The 19,823-nt window shown below is 56.8% G+C and overlaps 4 non-coding genes across 4 annotated transcripts; all 4 read left to right on the top strand.

Annotated features, from left to right (window-relative positions):
* The first annotated feature begins 1,382 nt into the window (after positions 1–1,382).
* Positions 1,383–1,573, top strand: LOC134758643 (U2 spliceosomal RNA). The gene has a single exon (XR_010134050.1). It is a non-coding gene; the product is annotated as a U2 spliceosomal RNA (small nuclear RNA).
* Positions 1,574–7,466: 5,893 nt separating this feature from the next.
* LOC129534039 (U2 spliceosomal RNA) lies at positions 7,467–7,657 on the top strand. Its single transcript, XR_008680454.1, has one exon. It is a non-coding gene; the product is annotated as a U2 spliceosomal RNA (small nuclear RNA).
* A 5,895-nt stretch (positions 7,658–13,552) lies between these two features.
* LOC134758642 (U2 spliceosomal RNA) lies at positions 13,553–13,743 on the top strand. The gene has a single exon (XR_010134049.1). It is a non-coding gene; the product is annotated as a U2 spliceosomal RNA (small nuclear RNA).
* Positions 13,744–19,632: 5,889 nt separating this feature from the next.
* LOC129533999 (U2 spliceosomal RNA) lies at positions 19,633–19,823 on the top strand. Its single transcript, XR_008680412.2, has one exon. It is a non-coding gene; the product is annotated as a U2 spliceosomal RNA (small nuclear RNA).

The raw sequence follows: 19,823 nt of genomic DNA, 5'->3' as shown, positions 1-19,823 counted from the left end.
TCCAGGTAATGCGCAGTAAAGCCCTCAGCCCTCCGCTGACGTTGCGTTAGGAAGGAGGAAGGGAGAGGTAAATGCTGAGCCCGCAGGCGGCAGTCTGTGCCTCGGAGAGAAACTTTATCCCAACCTTGCTGGGGGCCTTGACGCCCACCTTGCCCCAAGAGCACCCCGGCAGTCACCCCTGCCCTCTGGGGTCCTGCCACCCCGAGCCCGACCTTCCCCCTTTTCCCCCGCGCCGGGCCAACAGCCTCCTAACTGCGTCGTGCTCATCACGGTCTGTCGTGCTCATCACCTTTGCGTCGTTTCTTCGCTCCACAAACGTTTACTGAGCGCCTTCCACACGCCAGGCGCCAGACTCGCGCGGGGAAACAGGGATAAGCACTGAGGAGGGGTCCCAGCCCTCAGCGATGGGATCTCAGAGCGGGAGATAAAGGGTTGCCCAGAAGGGTGGTGAGTGGAATAGCTGATATAAACAACGGGGGCGCGATGAAATACACAGGAGGGCTGCTAGTCACATACGGGGCGGGTGCCGAGGGCCCTTGACTAAGGGAGGCTTCCTGGACGGGTGACACCCAAGCGGAGTCCTGACGACCTGCGTCAGAGGTAGCCAGGCGAGGAGGAGGGGAAAGGAATCCACGTCCCGAGCAGAGAGGCAGCTTTCCCTACACAGCACAGGACACGGTCCGCGCACAGAAGCCGCAGGAGACGCAGGCACAGGGGCTGGGGAGAATCCTTGCTGGGCCCTCGCCGCCTCCCTCTGCCGGGTGTCTGGTGCCAGCCTCCTGCCTGGCAGAGGAACTCCAGCCCCTGCTCCCGGAAGCCCCTCCAGGCCTTCGGCTTCCCTGACTGGGCATGGGCCCCTCGTCCCCTCGGGTACGGGGCCGGTCTCCCCGCCCGCGGGCGGCGAAGTAAAGGCCCAGCGCAGCCCGCGCTCCTGCCCTGGGGCCTCGTCTTTCTCCAGGAAAACGTGGACCGCTCTCCGCCGACAGGTCTCTTCCACAGACCCCCGTCGCCTTCGCCCCCAGTCCCTTCCGGTTCTGTCTTTCCGCTGGCTCCGTACGAACAAGGAAGTCGCCCCCAGCGGAGCCCCGGCTCCCCCAGGCAGAGGCGGCCCCGGGGGCGGAGTCAACGGCGGAGGCCACGCCCTCTGTGAAAGGGCGGGGCATGCAAATTCGAAATGAAAGCCCGGGAACGCCGGAAGAAGCACGGGTGTAAGATTTCCCTTTTCAAAGGCGGAGAATGAGAAATCAGCCCGAGAGTGTAAGGGCGTCAATAGCGCTGTGGACGAGACAGAGGGAATGGGGCAAGGAGCGAGGCTGGGGCTCTCACCGCGACTTGAATGTGGATGAGAGTGGGACGGTGACGGCGGGCGCGAAGGCGACCGCATCGCTTCTCGGCCTTTTGGCTAAGATCAAGTGTAGTATCTGTTCTTATCAGTTTAATATCTGATACGTCCTCTATCCGAGGACAATATATTAAATGGATTTTTGGAGCAGGGAGATGGAATAGGAGCTTGCTCCGTCCACTCCACGCATCGACCTGGTATTGCAGTACCTCCAGGAACGGTGCACCCCCTCCGGGGATACAACGCGTCTCCTAAAAGTAGAGGGAGGTAAGAGACGGTAGCACCTGCGGGGCGGCTTGCACGCCGAGTGCCTGTGACGCGCCGGCTCGACTTAACTGTTTCCCTGAAGTACCGCGAGGTTCCTGATCTGCGGGCGGTAGACGGTAGGCTTATGCGGCACGCTTCCGTTTCCACCGTGACTACTGCGCTTCGGGAAGGCCACGACCTACTCCTTTGGGGAGGTCCTTAGGATCTCGGCTTGGCAGTCGAGTGGGTGGCGACCTTTAAAAGGAATGGGATCCACCCGGAATTGAACTTCCTTCTCCTCTCTCTATCTCTCTATCTGTCTGTCTGTCTGTCTGTCTCTGTCTGTCTGTCTGTCTGTCTATCTCTCTCTCTCTCTCTCTCTCTCTGTCTCTCTGTCTCTCTGTCTCTCTCTCTCTCTCTCTCCCGCCCCCTCCCAAGTTCTGGGGTACATGTGCAGGACGTGCAGGTTTGGAACATAGGTACACGTGTGCCACGGTGCTTTGCTGCACCTAGCCACCAGTCGTCTAGGTTTGAAGCCCCGCGTGCGTTGGCTATTTGGCCTAATGCTCTCTCTCCCCTTGCCCCCCACGCCCCGTCAGGGCCCGGCGTGTGATGTTCCCCTCCCTGTGTCCCATGTGTTCTCACTGTTCAACTCCCACTTAGGAGCGAGAACATGCGGTGTTTGGTTTTCGCTTTCTGTGTGAGTTTGCTGAGAATGAGGCCTTCCAGCTTCATCCACGTTCCCGCAGAGGACATGAACTCATCCTTTTTTATGGCTGCCTAGTAATTCCATGGTGTATACGTGCCACACTTTCTTTATCCAGCCTATCATTCATGGGCATTCGAGTTGGTTCCAAGTCTTTGCTATTGTAAATAGTGCTGCAGTAAACATACGTGTCCACGTGTCTTCCTAGTAGGCACTTCTTCCTCTTCAGCCCGCTGAGTAGCTGGCACTTCAAGGCAGGTGCCAACGCACCGGCAGCAAGCTTCCTTTTTTGCCCGGGAAAAACTGAGGTGCAGGTAGTATAAGCCATTTATCACGGAACGCACAGGAGCAGAGCTCGAGTCCAAGCATCGTGGCTCCACCCGTCATGCTTGATGCATCTTTAGGCTCCGCTCTAGGTATGTGTATCCTTTACGGGATCAGCCACCGGCAGTTGCCTTGCGACCACGATGACAAATCTCTGCCGGCTCTTTTGGGTCTCATCCCTGTATCTATACGTTGCATCCCAACATAAAGATCGGAATGTTCCTTTCGCTGACCCAGTCTCTCACCCTTTCCAAACTCCAGAAATCTTGTCTGTCCTCGGAAGAACTCCCCCTGCTTCTTTCTCTAAAGGCTGTCTTCAGGCCGGGCACAGTGGGAGGATCGCTTGAGCCCAGAAGGCCGCAGTGAGGTGAGATCGCGCCATTGCCCTGCAGCCCCGGCGGCAGAGCCGGAGCCCCGTCTCGAAACAAACAAACAAAAACCAACCAACCAACCAACACAGACAAAGAAAGAAAGAGCCCAGGCAACCTAGTGAAAACCTGTTCGGGCTGGGGCGTATCTGTACCCCAGCTGTTCCAGAGGCTGAGGCCAGGAGGATGGGTGGACGCTGGGAGGTGGATGCTGCAGTGAGCAGTGATTGCACCACTGCACTCCAGCCTGGGTGACAGAGCCAGACCCCGTCCCAAATAAATAAACATAAAAATAAAGGAACCAGTTTGTAGAAAGCGGGAGAGGGTCCCATTGAACTTGAAGCCTTCGAGCAACAGCTGTGGCTGGACAGGTTGGACCAGCAGGCTGGAGCAGTCGCCATCTTGGCAGGGATCATTGACCCTGATCTATCGTCGGGAGGAGGGAGAGCTGATCTTACGCAGGGAGGGCAGGTGGACTATGTGTGGACTCTGGTGATCTGTTTGGGTGCCAGGTGTTACTCCCAGGGCCACCCGTAACTGTGAATGTGCAGGAACCCTGACTTGAGAAGGGCCTGGCCACGGGGGGCTTAGGCCCCTGGGGAATGAGAGTTTGGTTCCCGGTACCCAGGGAAACCACCAGCATCGGCAGAGGTGATAGCTGAGGAGGAGCGGGGATTTGGACGAGAGACACAGGATGAGTACCGGGGGCAGCCCCGTGATCAACAACTGCTGCAAGAGGGGCTGTTTGTTCGACTCACTAGTCTTCTGCGGCTCTATGCGGTACTAAAGAGCAGAAGACAGAAGATACAAAAACCACAAAAATTAGCCGGGCGTGGTGCTGCGCGTCAATAATCCCAGCTACTCGGGAGGCTGAGACAGGAGAATCGCTTGAACCCGGGAGGCGGAAGTTTCAGCGAGCCGAGATCACGCCATTGCAGTCCAACCTGAGCGTCCGAGCGAGACTCTATCTCAGAAAATAAAGACAGGATGAAAGAGCCCGGCGCGGTGGCTTACGCCTGTAATCGCAGCGCTTTGGGAGGCCGAGGCGGGCGGATCGCCTGAGGTCAGGAGCTCCAGACCAGCCTGGCCGACATGGCGAAACCCCCTAAAAATACAAAAATTAGCCAGGCGTGGTGGCCTACGCCTGTAATCCCAGCTACCCAGGAGGCCGAGGCAGGAGAATCGCTGGAACCCGGGAGGTAGAGGCTGCAGTGAGCCGACATCGCGCCACTGCACTCCAGCCTGGGCGACAGAGCAAGAGTTTGTCTCTCAAAAAAAAAAAAAAAGAAAAAAGAAAAAAAGCCTGGGTGAGCGGTGGCTCAAGCCTGTAATCACAAGCAACACTTTGGGAGGCGGCAGCTGGGCAGATCACCGGAGGTCGGGAGTTGGAGACCAGCCTGACCAACATGGAGAAACCCCGTCTGTACTAAAAATACAAACTTAGCCGGGCGTGGTGGCACATGCCCGTAGTCCCAGCTGCTCGGGAGGCTGAGGCAGGGGAATCGCTTGAACCCGGGAGGCGGAGGTTGCAGAGAGCCTAGATCGCGCCATTGGACTCCAGGCTGGGTAACAAGAGCGGAACCTCCGTCTGAAAAAAAAAAAAAAAAGAAAAAAATTGGGAGAATTTTACTCCCACTGCCATCAAAATCTCATGTGTATAGCACAGCTCCATTAGAACTGACCACATTTCCAGGGCTCCCTAGATACCTGTGGCTAGCGGCTGCCATACTACACCGTGCTGGGCTGTAGAATGGGGATGACAAGACAGGGCGGCGGAGATTGGGTTGGCGTGAAGTGAGGGAAACACTCGGCCGCAGGACAAAAATAAAACAGCAAGGGGGCACCGAAAGACTCAGTAGTCCACATGAATATCTTGATTACCTTGTAGCTGAGATAATGTAGGGTCCACCCCTACCGGGTCTGTGGGTTTTCTCTTCGTGTGTGTGCGCGGAGACGAGAGATCGTAGAGATAAAGACAGAAGACAAAGAGATAGGAAGAAAGACAGCTGGGCCCGGGGGACCACTGCCACCAAAGCGTGGAGGCAGACAGGTAGTGGCCCCGAATGCCTGGAGGCGCTGCTATTTATTGTAGTCAAGGCAAGGGGGCAGGGTAAGGAGTGCCAGTCATCTCCAATGATCGATAGGTCACGCGAGTCACGTGTCCACTGGACAGGGGGCCTTTCCCTTTGTGGTAGCCGAGGTGGAGAGGGAGGACAGCAAACGTCAGCGTTTCTTCCATGCACTTATCAGAAAGATCGAAGACTGTGGTACTTCTACTAATTCTGCTACTGCTGTCTTCTAAGGACTTAAAAGGGGGAGCCAGGGGTACAGGCGGAACATGAAAGTGAACAAGGAGCGTGACCACTGAAGCACAGCATCACAGGGAGACGTTGAAGCCTCCGGATGACTGCGGGCCGGCCTGGCTAATGTCAGACCTCCCACAAGAGGTGGTGGAGCAGAGCGTTCTCTGTCTCCCCTGGAGAGAGGGAGATTCCCTTTCTCGGTCTGCTAAGTAACGGGTGCCTTCCCAGGCACTGGGGCCACCGCTAGACCAAGGCCTGCTAAGTAACCAGGGCCTTCCCAGGCACTGGCATTACCGCTAGGCCAAGGAGCCCTCCAGCGGCCCTTCTCTGGGCGTGAATGAGGGCTCACGCTCTTGTCTTCTGGTCACCTCTCACTGTGGCCCTTCAGCTCCTAACTCTGTGTGGCCTGGTTTCCCCCAAGGTAATCATAATAGAACAGAGATTATTATGGTAATAGAACAAAGAGTAATGCTACAAACTAATGATTAATAATAGTCAGATATAATCCTATCCGTTTCCTATCTCTAGTAAAACTTTTCTTATTCTAATTATTTTCTTTACTATACTGGAACAGCTTGTGCCTTCAGGCTCTTGCCTGGGCACCTGGGTGGCTTGCGGCCCACAAGATAAGATATATTGCGTTGAACTATAATTTATGTTGATTGCTGAATGATTTAGGGCGGGGGGGGGGTGGGCGCCCCCTGAAATTCTGCCCTGGAGCGGTGGCCTCACCCTAACCCTGGCCGTGGCTAATAATAAGGCCCACCTCTTAGGGCCGTGGAGTGAAATAAGTTTTCCAGGTAATGCGCAGTAAAGCCCTCAGCCCTCCGCTGACGTTGCGTTAGGAAGGAGGAAGGGAGAGGTAAATGCTGAGCCCGCAGGCGGCAGTCTGTGCCTCGGAGAGAAACTTTATCCCAACCTTGCTGGGGGCCTTGACGCCCACCTTGCCCCAAGAGCACCCCGGCAGTCACCCCTGCCCTCTGGGGTCCTGCCACCCCGAGCCCGACCTTCCCCCTTTTCCCCCGCGCCGGGCCAACAGCCTCCTAACTGCGTCGTGCTCATCACGGTCTGTCGTGCTCATCACCTTTGCGTCGTTTCTTCGCTCCACAAACGTTTACTGAGCGCCTTCCACACGCCAGGCGCCAGACTCGCGCGGGGAAACAGGGATAAGCACTGAGGAGGGGTCCCAGCCCTCAGCGATGGGATCTCAGAGCGGGAGATAAAGGGTTGCCCAGAAGGGTGGTGAGTGGAATAGCTGATATAAACAACGGGGGCGCGATGAAATACACAGGAGGGCTGCTAGTCACATACGGGGCGGGTGCCGAGGGCCCTTGACTAAGGGAGGCTTCCTGGACGGGTGACACCCAAGCGGAGTCCTGACGACCTGCGTCAGAGGTAGCCAGGCGAGGAGGAGGGGAAAGGAATCCACGTCCCGAGCAGAGAGGCAGCTTTCCCTACACAGCACAGGACACGGTCCGCGCACAGAAGCCGCAGGAGACGCAGGCACAGGGGCTGGGGAGAATCCTTGCTGGGCCCTCGCCGCCTCCCTCTGCCGGGTGTCTGGTGCCAGCCTCCTGCCTGGCAGAGGAACTCCAGCCCCTGCTCCCGGAAGCCCCTCCAGGCCTTCGGCTTCCCTGACTGGGCATGGGCCCCTCGTCCCCTCGGGTACGGGGCCGGTCTCCCCGCCCGCGGGCGGCGAAGTAAAGGCCCAGCGCAGCCCGCGCTCCTGCCCTGGGGCCTCGTCTTTCTCCAGGAAAACGTGGACCGCTCTCCGCCGACAGGTCTCTTCCACAGACCCCCGTCGCCTTCGCCCCCAGTCCCTTCCGGTTCTGTCTTTCCGCTGGCTCCGTACGAACAAGGAAGTCGCCCCCAGCGGAGCCCCGGCTCCCCCAGGCAGAGGCGGCCCCGGGGGCGGAGTCAACGGCGGAGGCCACGCCCTCTGTGAAAGGGCGGGGCATGCAAATTCGAAATGAAAGCCCGGGAACGCCGGAAGAAGCACGGGTGTAAGATTTCCCTTTTCAAAGGCGGAGAATGAGAAATCAGCCCGAGAGTGTAAGGGCGTCAATAGCGCTGTGGACGAGACAGAGGGAATGGGGCAAGGAGCGAGGCTGGGGCTCTCACCGCGACTTGAATGTGGATGAGAGTGGGACGGTGACGGCGGGCGCGAAGGCGACCGCATCGCTTCTCGGCCTTTTGGCTAAGATCAAGTGTAGTATCTGTTCTTATCAGTTTAATATCTGATACGTCCTCTATCCGAGGACAATATATTAAATGGATTTTTGGAGCAGGGAGATGGAATAGGAGCTTGCTCCGTCCACTCCACGCATCGACCTGGTATTGCAGTACCTCCAGGAACGGTGCACCCCCTCCGGGGATACAACGCGTCTCCTAAAAGTAGAGGGAGGTAAGAGACGGTAGCACCTGCGGGGCGGCTTGCACGCCGAGTGCCTGTGACGCGCCGGCTCGACTTAACTGTTTCCCTGAAGTACCGCGAGGTTCCTGATCTGCGGGCGGTAGACGGTAGGCTTATGCGGCACGCTTCCGTTTCCACCGTGACTACTGCGCTTCGGGAAGGCCACGACCTACTCCTTTGGGGAGGTCCTTAGGATCTCGGCTTGGCAGTCGAGTGGGTGGCGACCTTTAAAAGGAATGGGATCCACCCGGAATTGAACTTCCTTCTCCTCTCTCTATCTCTCTATCTGTCTGTCTGTCTGTCTGTCTCTGTCTGTCTGTCTGTCTGTCTATCTCTCTCTCTCTCTCTCTCTCTCTCTGTCTCTCTGTCTCTCTGTCTCTCTCTCTCTCTCTCTCCCGCCCCCTCCCAAGTTCTGGGGTACATGTGCAGGACGTGCAGGTTTGGAACATAGGTACACGTGTGCCACGGTGCTTTGCTGCACCTAGCCACCAGTCGTCTAGGTTTGAAGCCCCGCGTGCGTTGGCTATTTGGCCTAATGCTCTCTCTCCCCTTGCCCCCCACGCCCCGTCAGGGCCCGGCGTGTGATGTTCCCCTCCCTGTGTCCCATGTGTTCTCACTGTTCAACTCCCACTTAGGAGCGAGAACATGCGGTGTTTGGTTTTCGCTTTCTGTGTGAGTTTGCTGAGAATGAGGCCTTCCAGCTTCATCCACGTTCCCGCAGAGGACATGAACTCATCCTTTTTTATGGCTGCCTAGTAATTCCATGGTGTATACGTGCCACACTTTCTTTATCCAGCCTATCATTCATGGGCATTCGAGTTGGTTCCAAGTCTTTGCTATTGTAAATAGTGCTGCAGTAAACATACGTGTCCACGTGTCTTCCTAGTAGGCACTTCTTCCTCTTCAGCCCGCTGAGTAGCTGGCACTTCAAGGCAGGTGCCAACGCACCGGCAGCAAGCTTCCTTTTTTGCCCGGGAAAAACTGAGGTGCAGGTAGTATAAGCCATTTATCACGGAACGCACAGGAGCAGAGCTCGAGTCCAAGCATCGTGGCTCCACCCGTCATGCTTGATGCATCTTTAGGCTCCGCTCTAGGTATGTGTATCCTTTACGGGATCAGCCACCGGCAGTTGCCTTGCGACCACGATGACAAATCTCTGCCGGCTCTTTTGGGTCTCATCCCTGTATCTATACGTTGCATCCCAACATAAAGATCGGAATGTTCCTTTCGCTGACCCAGTCTCTCACCCTTTCCAAACTCCAGAAATCTTGTCTGTCCTCGGAAGAACTCCCCCTGCTTCTTTCTCTAAAGGCTGTCTTCAGGCCGGGCACAGTGGGAGGATCGCTTGAGCCCAGAAGGCCGCAGTGAGGTGAGATCGCGCCATTGCCCTGCAGCCCCGGCGGCAGAGCCGGAGCCCCGTCTCGAAACAAACAAACAAAAACCAACCAACCAACCAACACAGACAAAGAAAGAAAGAGCCCAGGCAACCTAGTGAAAACCTGTTCGGGCTGGGGCGTATCTGTACCCCAGCTGTTCCAGAGGCTGAGGCCAGGAGGATGGGTGGACGCTGGGAGGTGGATGCTGCAGTGAGCAGTGATTGCACCACTGCACTCCAGCCTGGGTGACAGAGCCAGACCCCGTCCCAAATAAATAAACATAAAAATAAAGGAACCAGTTTGTAGAAAGCGGGAGAGGGTCCCATTGAACTTGAAGCCTTCGAGCAACAGCTGTGGCTGGACAGGTTGGACCAGCAGGCTGGAGCAGTCGCCATCTTGGCAGGGATCATTGACCCTGATCTATCGTCGGGAGGAGGGAGAGCTGATCTTACGCAGGGAGGGCAGGTGGACTATGTGTGGACTCTGGTGATCTGTTTGGGTGCCAGGTGTTACTCCCAGGGCCACCCGTAACTGTGAATGTGCAGGAACCCTGACTTGAGAAGGGCCTGGCCACGGGGGGCTTAGGCCCCTGGGGAATGAGAGTTTGGTTCCCGGTACCCAGGGAAACCACCAGCATCGGCAGAGGTGATAGCTGAGGAGGAGCGGGGATTTGGACGAGAGACACAGGATGAGTACCGGGGGCAGCCCCGTGATCAACAACTGCTGCAAGAGGGGCTGTTTGTTCGACTCACTAGTCTTCTGCGGCTCTATGCGGTACTAAAGAGCAGAAGACAGAAGATACAAAAACCACAAAAATTAGCCGGGCGTGGTGCTGCGCGTCAATAATCCCAGCTACTCGGGAGGCTGAGACAGGAGAATCGCTTGAACCCGGGAGGCGGAAGTTTCAGCGAGCCGAGATCACGCCATTGCAGTCCAACCTGAGCGTCCGAGCGAGACTCTATCTCAGAAAATAAAGACAGGATGAAAGAGCCCGGCGCGGTGGCTTACGCCTGTAATCGCAGCGCTTTGGGAGGCCGAGGCGGGCGGATCGCCTGAGGTCAGGAGCTCCAGACCAGCCTGGCCGACATGGCGAAACCCCCTAAAAATACAAAAATTAGCCGGGCGTGGTGGCCTACGCCTGTAATCCCAGCTACCCAGGAGGCCGAGGCAGGAGAATCGCTGGAACCCGGGAGGTAGAGGCTGCAGTGAGCCGACATCGCGCCACTGCACTCCAGCCTGGGCGACAGAGCAAGAGTTTGTCTCTCAAAAAAAAAAAAAAAGAAAAAAGAAAAAAAGCCTGGGTGAGCGGTGGCTCAAGCCTGTAATCGCAAGCAACACTTTGGGAGGCGGCAGCTGGGCAGATCACCGGAGGTCGGGAGTTGGAGACCAGCCTGACCAACATGGAGAAACCCCGTCTGTACTAAAAATACAAACTTAGCCGGGCGTGGTGGCACATGCCCGTAGTCCCAGCTGCTCGGGAGGCTGAGGCAGGGGAATCGCTTGAACCCGGGAGGCGGAGGTTGCAGAGAGCCTAGATCGCGCCATTGGACTCCAGGCTGGGTAACAAGAGCGGAACCTCCGTCTGAAAAAAAAAAAAAAAAGAAAAAAATTGGGAGAATTTTACTCCCACTGCCATCAAAATCTCATGTGTATAGCACAGCTCCATTAGAACTGACCACATTTCCAGGGCTCCCTAGATACCTGTGGCTAGCGGCTGCCATACTACACCGTGCTGGGCTGTAGAATGGGGATGACAAGACAGGGCGGCGGAGATTGGGTTGGCGTGAAGTGAGGGAAACACTCGGCCGCAGGACAAAAATAAAACAGCAAGGGGGCACCGAAAGACTCAGTAGTCCACATGAATATCTTGATTACCTTGTAGCTGAGATAATGTAGGGTCCACCCCTACCGGGTCTGTGGGTTTTCTCTTCGTGTGTGTGCGCGGAGACGAGAGATCGTAGAGATAAAGACAGAAGACAAAGAGATAGGAAGAAAGACAGCTGGGCCCGGGGGACCACTGCCACCAAAGCGTGGAGGCAGACAGGTAGTGGCCCCGAATGCCTGGAGGCGCTGCTATTTATTGTAGTCAAGGCAAGGGGGCAGGGTAAGGAGTGCCAGTCATCTCCAATGATCGATAGGTCACGCGAGTCACGTGTCCACTGGACAGGGGGCCTTTCCCTTTGTGGTAGCCGAGGTGGAGAGGGAGGACAGCAAACGTCAGCGTTTCTTCCATGCACTTATCAGAAAGATCGAAGACTGTGGTACTTCTACTAATTCTGCTACTGCTGTCTTCTAAGGACTTAAAAGGAGGAGCCAGGTGTACAGGCGGAACATGAAAGTGAACAAGGAGCGTGACCACTGAAGCACAGCATCACAGGGAGACGTTGAAGCCTCCGGATGACTGCGGGCCGGCCTGGCTAATGTCAGACCTCCCACAAGAGGTGGTGGAGCAGAGCGTTCTCTGTCTCCCCTGGAGAGAGGGAGATTCCCTTTCTCGGTCTGCTAAGTAACGGGTGCCTTCCCAGGCACTGGGGCCACCGCTAGACCAAGGCCTGCTAAGTAACCAGGGCCTTCCCAGGCACTGGCATTACCGCTAGGCCAAGGAGCCCTCCAGCGGCCCTTCTCTGGGCGTGAATGAGGGCTCACGCTCTTGTCTTCTGGTCACCTCTCACTGTGGCCCTTCAGCTCCTAACTCTGTGTGGCCTGGTTTCCCCCAAGGTAATCATAACAGAACAGAGATTATTATGGTAATAGAACAAAGAGTAATGCTACAAACTAATGATTAATAATAGTCAGATATAATCCTATCCGTTTCCTATCTCTAGTAAAACTTTTCTTATTCTAATTATTTTCTTTACTATACTGGAACAGCTTGTGCCTTCAGGCTCTTGCCTGGGCACCTGGGTGGCTTGCGGCCCACAAGATAAGATATATTGCGTTGAACTATAATTTATGTTGATTGCTGAATGATTTAGGGCGGGGGGGGGGTGGGCGCCCCCTGAAATTCTGCCCTGGAGCGGTGGCCTCACCCTAACCCTGGCCGTGGCTAATAATAAGGCCCACCTCTTAGGGCCGTGGAGTGAAATAAGTTTTCCAGGTAATGCGCAGTAAAGCCCTCAGCCCTCCGCTGACGTTGCGTTAGGAAGGAGGAAGGGAGAGGTAAATGCTGAGCCCGCAGGCGGCAGTCTGTGCCTCGGAGAGAAACTTTATCCCAACCTTGCTGGGGGCCTTGACGCCCACCTTGCCCCAAGAGCACCCCGGCAGTCACCCCTGCCCTCTGGGGTCCTGCCACCCCGAGCCCGACCTTCCCCCTTTTCCCCCGCGCCGGGCCAACAGCCTCCTAACTGCGTCGTGCTCATCACGGTCTGTCGTGCTCATCACCTTTGCGTCGTTTCTTCGCTCCACAAACGTTTACTGAGCGCCTTCCACACGCCAGGCGCCAGACTCGCGCGGGGAAACAGGGATAAGCACTGAGGAGGGGTCCCAGCCCTCAGCGATGGGATCTCAGAGCGGGAGATAAAGGGTTGCCCAGAAGGGTGGTGAGTGGAATAGCTGATATAAACAACGGGGGCGCGATGAAATACACAGGAGGGCTGCTAGTCACATACGGGGCGGGTGCCGAGGGCCCTTGACTAAGGGAGGCTTCCTGGACGGGTGACACCCAAGCGGAGTCCTGACGACCTGCGTCAGAGGTAGCCAGGCGAGGAGGAGGGGAAAGGAATCCACGTCCCGAGCAGAGAGGCAGCTTTCCCTACACAGCACAGGACACGGTCCGCGCACAGAAGCCGCAGGAGACGCAGGCACAGGGGCTGGGGAGAATCCTTGCTGGGCCCTCGCCGCCTCCCTCTGCCGGGTGTCTGGTGCCAGCCTCCTGCCTGGCAGAGGAACTCCAGCCCCTGCTCCCGGAAGCCCCTCCAGGCCTTCGGCTTCCCTGACTGGGCATGGGCCCCTCGTCCCCTCGGGTACGGGGCCGGTCTCCCCGCCCGCGGGCGGCGAAGTAAAGGCCCAGCGCAGCCCGCGCTCCTGCCCTGGGGCCTCGTCTTTCTCCAGGAAAACGTGGACCGCTCTCCGCCGACAGGTCTCTTCCACAGACCCCCGTCGCCTTCGCCCCCAGTCCCTTCCGGTTCTGTCTTTCCGCTGGCTCCGTACGAACAAGGAAGTCGCCCCCAGCGGAGCCCCGGCTCCCCCAGGCAGAGGCGGCCCCGGGGGCGGAGTCAACGGCGGAGGCCACGCCCTCTGTGAAAGGGCGGGGCATGCAAATTCGAAATGAAAGCCCGGGAACGCCGGAAGAAGCACGGGTGTAAGATTTCCCTTTTCAAAGGCGGAGAATGAGAAATCAGCCCGAGAGTGTAAGGGCGTCAATAGCGCTGTGGACGAGACAGAGGGAATGGGGCAAGGAGCGAGGCTGGGGCTCTCACCGCGACTTGAATGTGGATGAGAGTGGGACGGTGACGGCGGGCGCGAAGGCGACCGCATCGCTTCTCGGCCTTTTGGCTAAGATCAAGTGTAGTATCTGTTCTTATCAGTTTAATATCTGATACGTCCTCTATCCGAGGACAATATATTAAATGGATTTTTGGAGCAGGGAGATGGAATAGGAGCTTGCTCCGTCCACTCCACGCATCGACCTGGTATTGCAGTACCTCCAGGAACGGTGCACCCCCTCCGGGGATACAACGCGTCTCCTAAAAGTAGAGGGAGGTAAGAGACGGTAGCACCTGCGGGGCGGCTTGCACGCCGAGTGCCTGTGACGCGCCGGCTCGACTTAACTGTTTCCCTGAAGTACCGCGAGGTTCCTGATCTGCGGGCGGTAGACGGTAGGCTTATGCGGCACGCTTCCGTTTCCACCGTGACTACTGCGCTTCGGGAAGGCCACGACCTACTCCTTTGGGGAGGTCCTTAGGATCTCGGCTTGGCAGTCGAGTGGGTGGCGACCTTTAAAAGGAATGGGATCCACCCGGAATTGAACTTCCTTCTCCTCTCTCTATCTCTCTATCTGTCTGTCTCTGTCTGTCTGTCTATCTCTCTCTCTCTCTCTCTCTCTGTCTCTCTGTCTCTCTCTCTCCCGCCCCGCCTCTCCCCGGCTCTTTTGGTTTCCCCCACCCCCTCCCAAGTTCTGGGGTACATGTGCAGGACGTGCAGGTTTGGAACATAGGTACACGTGTGCCACGGTGCTTTGCTGCACCTAGCCACCAGTCGTCTAGGTTTGAAGCCCCGCGTGCGTTGGCTATTTGGCCTAATGCTCTCTCTCCCCTTGCCCCCCACGCCCCGTCAGGGCCCGGCGTGTGCTGTTCCCCTCCCTGTGTCCCATGTGTTCTCACTGTTCAACTCCCACTTAGGAGCGAGAACATGCGGTGTTTGGTTTTCGCTTTCTGTGTGAGTTTGCTGAGAATGAGGCCTTCCAGCTTCATCCACGTTCCCGCAGAGGACATGAACTCATCCTTTTTTATGGCTGCCTAGTAATTCCATGGTGTATACGTGCCACACTTTCTTTATCCAGCCTATCATTCATGGGCATTCGAGTTGGTTCCAAGTCTTTGCTATTGTAAATAGTGCTGCAGTAAACATACGTGTCCACGTGTCTTCCTAGTAGGCACTTCTTCCTCTTCAGCCCGCTGAGTAGCTGGCACTTCAAGGCAGGTGCCAACGCACCGGCAGCAAGCTTCCTTTTTTGCCCGGGAAAAACTGAGGTGCAGGTAGTATAAGCCATTTATCACGGAACGCACAGGAGCAGAGCTCGAGTCCAAGCATCGTGGCTCCACCCGTCATGCTTGATGCATCTTTAGGCTCCGCTCTAGGTATGTGTATCCTTTACGGGATCAGCCACCGGCAGTTGCCTTGCGACCACGATGACAAATCTCTGCCGGCTCTTTTGGGTCTCATCCCTGTATCTATACGTTGCATCCCAACATAAAGATCGGAATGTTCCTTTCGCTGACCCAGTCTCTCACCCTTTCCAAACTCCAGAAATCTTGTCTGTCCTCGGAAGAACTCCCCCTGCTTCTTTCTCTAAAGGCTGTCTTCAGGCCGGGCACAGTGGGAGGATCGCTTGAGCCCAGAAGGCCGCAGTGAGGTGAGATCGCGCCATTGCCCTGCAGCCCCGGCGGCAGAGCCGGAGCCCCGTCTCGAAACAAACAAACAAAAACCAACCAACCAACCAACACAGACAAAGAAAGAAAGAGCCCAGGCAACCTAGTGAAAACCTGTTCGGGCTGGGGCGTATCTGTACCCCAGCTGTTCCAGAGGCTGAGGCCAGGAGGATGGGTGGACGCTGGGAGGTGGATGCTGCAGTGAGCAGTGATTGCACCACTGCACTCCAGCCTGGGTGACAGAGCCAGACCCCGTCCCAAATAAATAAACATAAAAATAAAGGAACCAGTTTGTAGAAAGCGGGAGAGGGTCCCATTGAACTTGAAGCCTTCGAGCAACAGCTGTGGCTGGACAGGTTGGACCAGCAGGCTGGAGCAGTCGCCATCTTGGCAGGGATCATTGACCCTGATCTATCGTCGGGAGGAGGGAGAGCTGATCTTACGCAGGGAGGGCAGGTGGACTATGTGTGGACTCTGGTGATCTGTTTGGGTGCCAGGTGTTACTCCCAGGGCCACCCGTAACTGTGAATGTGCAGGAACCCTGACTTGAGAAGGGCCTGGCCACGGGGGGCTTAGGCCCCTGGGGAATGAGAGTTTGGTTCCCGGTACCCAGGGAAACCACCAGCATCGGCAGAGGTGATAGCTGAGGAGGAGCGGGGATTTGGACGAGAGACACAGGATGAGTACCGGGGGCAGCCCCGTGATCAACAACTGCTGCAAGAGGGGCTGTTTGTTCGACTCACTAGTCTTCTGCGGCTCTATGCGGTACTAAAGAGCAGAAGACAGAAGATACAAAAACCACAAAAATTAGCCGGGCGTGGTGCTGCGCGTCAATAATCCCAGCTACTCGGGAGGCTGAGACAGGAGAATCGCTTGAACCCGGGAGGCGGAAGTTTCAGCGAGCCGAGATCACGCCATTGCAGTCCAACCTGAGCGTCCGAGCGAGACTCTATCTCAGAAAATAAAGACAGGATGAAAGAGCCCGGCGCGGTGGCTTACGCCTGTAATCGCAGCGCTTTGGGAGGCCGAGGCGGGCGGATCGCCTGAGGTCAGGAGCTCCAGACCAGCCTGGCCGACATGGCGAAACCCCCTAAAAATACAAAAATTAGCCGGGCGTGGTGGCCTACGCCTGTAATCCCAGCTACCCAGGAGGCCGAGGCAGGAGAATCGCTGGAACCCGGGAGGTAGAGGCTGCAGTGAGCCGACATCGCGCCACTGCACTCCAGCCTGGGCGACAGAGCAAGAGTTTGTCTCTCAAAAAAAAAAAAAAAGAAAAAAGAAAAAAAGCCTGGGTGAGCGGTGGCTCAAGCCTGTAATCGCAAGCAACACTTTGGGAGGCGGCAGCTGGGCAGATCACCGGAGGTCGGGAGTTGGAGACCAGCCTGACCAACATGGAGAAACCCCGTCTGTACTAAAAATACAAACTTAGCCGGGCGTGGTGGCACATGCCCGTAGTCCCAGCTGCTCGGGAGGCTGAGGCAGGGGAATCGCTTGAACCCGGGAGGCGGAGGTTGCAGAGAGCCTAGATCGCGCCATTGGACTCCAGGCTGGGTAACAAGAGCGGAACCTCCGTCTGAAAAAAAAAAAAAAAGAAAAAAATTGGGAGAATTTTACTCCCACTGCCATCAAAATCTCATGTGTATAGCACAGCTCCATTAGAACTGACCACATTTCCAGGGCTCCCTAGATACCTGTGGCTAGCGGCTGCCATACTACACCGTGCTGGGCTGTAGAATGGGGATGACAAGACAGGGCGGCGGAGATTGGGTTGGCGTGAAGTGAGGGAAACACTCGGCCGCAGGACAAAAATAAAACAGCAAGGGGGCACCGAAAGACTCAGTAGTCCACATGAATATCTTGATTACCTTGTAGCTGAGATAATGTAGGGTCCACCCCTACCGGGTCTGTGGGTTTTCTCTTCGTGTGTGTGCGCGGAGACGAGAGATCGTAGAGATAAAGACAGAAGACAAAGAGATAGGAAGAAAGACAGCTGGGCCCGGGGGACCACTGCCACCAAAGCGTGGAGGCAGACAGGTAGTGGCCCCGAATGCCTGGAGGCGCTGCTATTTATTGTAGTCAAGGCAAGGGGGCAGGGTAAGGAGTGCCAGTCATCTCCAATGATCGATAGGTCACGCGAGTCACGTGTCCACTGGACAGGGGGCCTTTCCCTTTGTGGTAGCCGAGGTGGAGAGGGAGGACAGCAAACGTCAGCGTTTCTTCCATGCACTTATCAGAAAGATCGAAGACTGTGGTACTTCTACTAATTCTGCTACTGCTGTCTTCTAAGGACTTAAAAGGAGGAGCCAGGTGTACAGGCGGAACATGAAAGTGAACAAGGAGCGTGACCACTGAAGCACAGCATCACAGGGAGACGTTGAAGCCTCCGGATGACTGCGGGCCGGCCTGGCTAATGTCAGACCTCCCACAAGAGGTGGTGGAGCAGAGCGTTCTCTGTCTCCCCTGGAGAGAGGGAGATTCCCTTTCTCGGTCTGCTAAGTAACGGGTGCCTTCCCAGGCACTGGGGCCACCGCTAGACCAAGGCCTGCTAAGTAACCAGGGCCTTCCCAGGCACTGGCATTACCGCTAGGCCAAGGAGCCCTCCAGCGGCCCTTCTCTGGGCGTGAATGAGGGCTCACGCTCTTGTCTTCTGGTCACCTCTCACTGTGGCCCTTCAGCTCCTAACTCTGTGTGGCCTGGTTTCCCCCAAGGTAATCATAACAGAACAGAGATTATTATGGTAATAGAACAAAGAGTAATGCTACAAACTAATGATTAATAATAGTCAGATATAATCCTATCCGTTTCCTATCTCTAGTAAAACTTTTCTTATTCTAATTATTTTCTTTACTATACTGGAACAGCTTGTGCCTTCAGGCTCTTGCCTGGGCACCTGGGTGGCTTGCGGCCCACAAGATAAGATATATTGCGTTGAACTATAATTTATGTTGATTGCTGAATGATTTAGGGCGGGGGGGGGGGTGGGCGCCCCCTGAAATTCTGCCCTGGAGCGGTGGCCTCACCCTAACCCTGGCCGTGGCTAATAATAAGGCCCACCTCTTAGGGCCGTGGAGTGAAATAAGTTTTCCAGGTAATGCGCAGTAAAGCCCTCAGCCCTCCGCTGACGTTGCGTTAGGAAGGAGGAAGGGAGAGGTAAATGCTGAGCCCGCAGGCGGCAGTCTGTGCCTCGGAGAGAAACTTTATCCCAACCTTGCTGGGGGCCTTGACGCCCACCTTGCCCCAAGAGCACCCCGGCAGTCACCCCTGCCCTCTGGGGTCCTGCCACCCCGAGCCCGACCTTCCCCCTTTTCCCCCGCGCCGGGCCAACAGCCTCCTAACTGCGTCGTGCTCATCACGGTCTGTCGTGCTCATCACCTTTGCGTCGTTTCTTCGCTCCACAAACGTTTACTGAGCGCCTTCCACACGCCAGGCGCCAGACTCGCGCGGGGAAACAGGGATAAGCACTGAGGAGGGGTCCCAGCCCTCAGCGATGGGATCTCAGAGCGGGAGATAAAGGGTTGCCCAGAAGGGTGGTGAGTGGAATAGCTGATATAAACAACGGGGGCGCGATGAAATACACAGGAGGGCTGCTAGTCACATACGGGGCGGGTGCCGAGGGCCCTTGACTAAGGGAGGCTTCCTGGACGGGTGACACCCAAGCGGAGTCCTGACGACCTGCGTCAGAGGTAGCCAGGCGAGGAGGAGGGGAAAGGAATCCACGTCCCGAGCAGAGAGGCAGCTTTCCCTACACAGCACAGGACACGGTCCGCGCACAGAAGCCGCAGGAGACGCAGGCACAGGGGCTGGGGAGAATCCTTGCTGGGCCCTCGCCGCCTCCCTCTGCCGGGTGTCTGGTGCCAGCCTCCTGCCTGGCAGAGGAACTCCAGCCCCTGCTCCCGGAAGCCCCTCCAGGCCTTCGGCTTCCCTGACTGGGCATGGGCCCCTCGTCCCCTCGGGTACGGGGCCGGTCTCCCCGCCCGCGGGCGGCGAAGTAAAGGCCCAGCGCAGCCCGCGCTCCTGCCCTGGGGCCTCGTCTTTCTCCAGGAAAACGTGGACCGCTCTCCGCCGACAGGTCTCTTCCACAGACCCCCGTCGCCTTCGCCCCCAGTCCCTTCCGGTTCTGTCTTTCCGCTGGCTCCGTACGAACAAGGAAGTCGCCCCCAGCGGAGCCCCGGCTCCCCCAGGCAGAGGCGGCCCCGGGGGCGGAGTCAACGGCGGAGGCCACGCCCTCTGTGAAAGGGCGGGGCATGCAAATTCGAAATGAAAGCCCGGGAACGCCGGAAGAAGCACGGGTGTAAGATTTCCCTTTTCAAAGGCGGAGAATGAGAAATCAGCCCGAGAGTGTAAGGGCGTCAATAGCGCTGTGGACGAGACAGAGGGAATGGGGCAAGGAGCGAGGCTGGGGCTCTCACCGCGACTTGAATGTGGATGAGAGTGGGACGGTGACGGCGGGCGCGAAGGCGACCGCATCGCTTCTCGGCCTTTTGGCTAAGATCAAGTGTAGTATCTGTTCTTATCAGTTTAATATCTGATACGTCCTCTATCCGAGGACAATATATTAAATGGATTTTTGGAGCAGGGAGATGGAATAGGAGCTTGCTCCGTCCACTCCACGCATCGACCTGGTATTGCAGTACCTCCAGGAACGGTGCACCCCCT

The sequence above is a fragment of the Gorilla gorilla genome, chromosome 4, assembly GCF_029281585.2.
Source record: "Gorilla gorilla gorilla isolate KB3781 chromosome 4, NHGRI_mGorGor1-v2.1_pri, whole genome shotgun sequence".
Taxonomy (NCBI): Eukaryota; Metazoa; Chordata; class Mammalia; order Primates; family Hominidae; genus Gorilla; species Gorilla gorilla.
The sequence above is the reverse complement of the archived record's forward strand: the minus strand, read 5'-3'. Positions and strand labels throughout refer to the sequence as shown.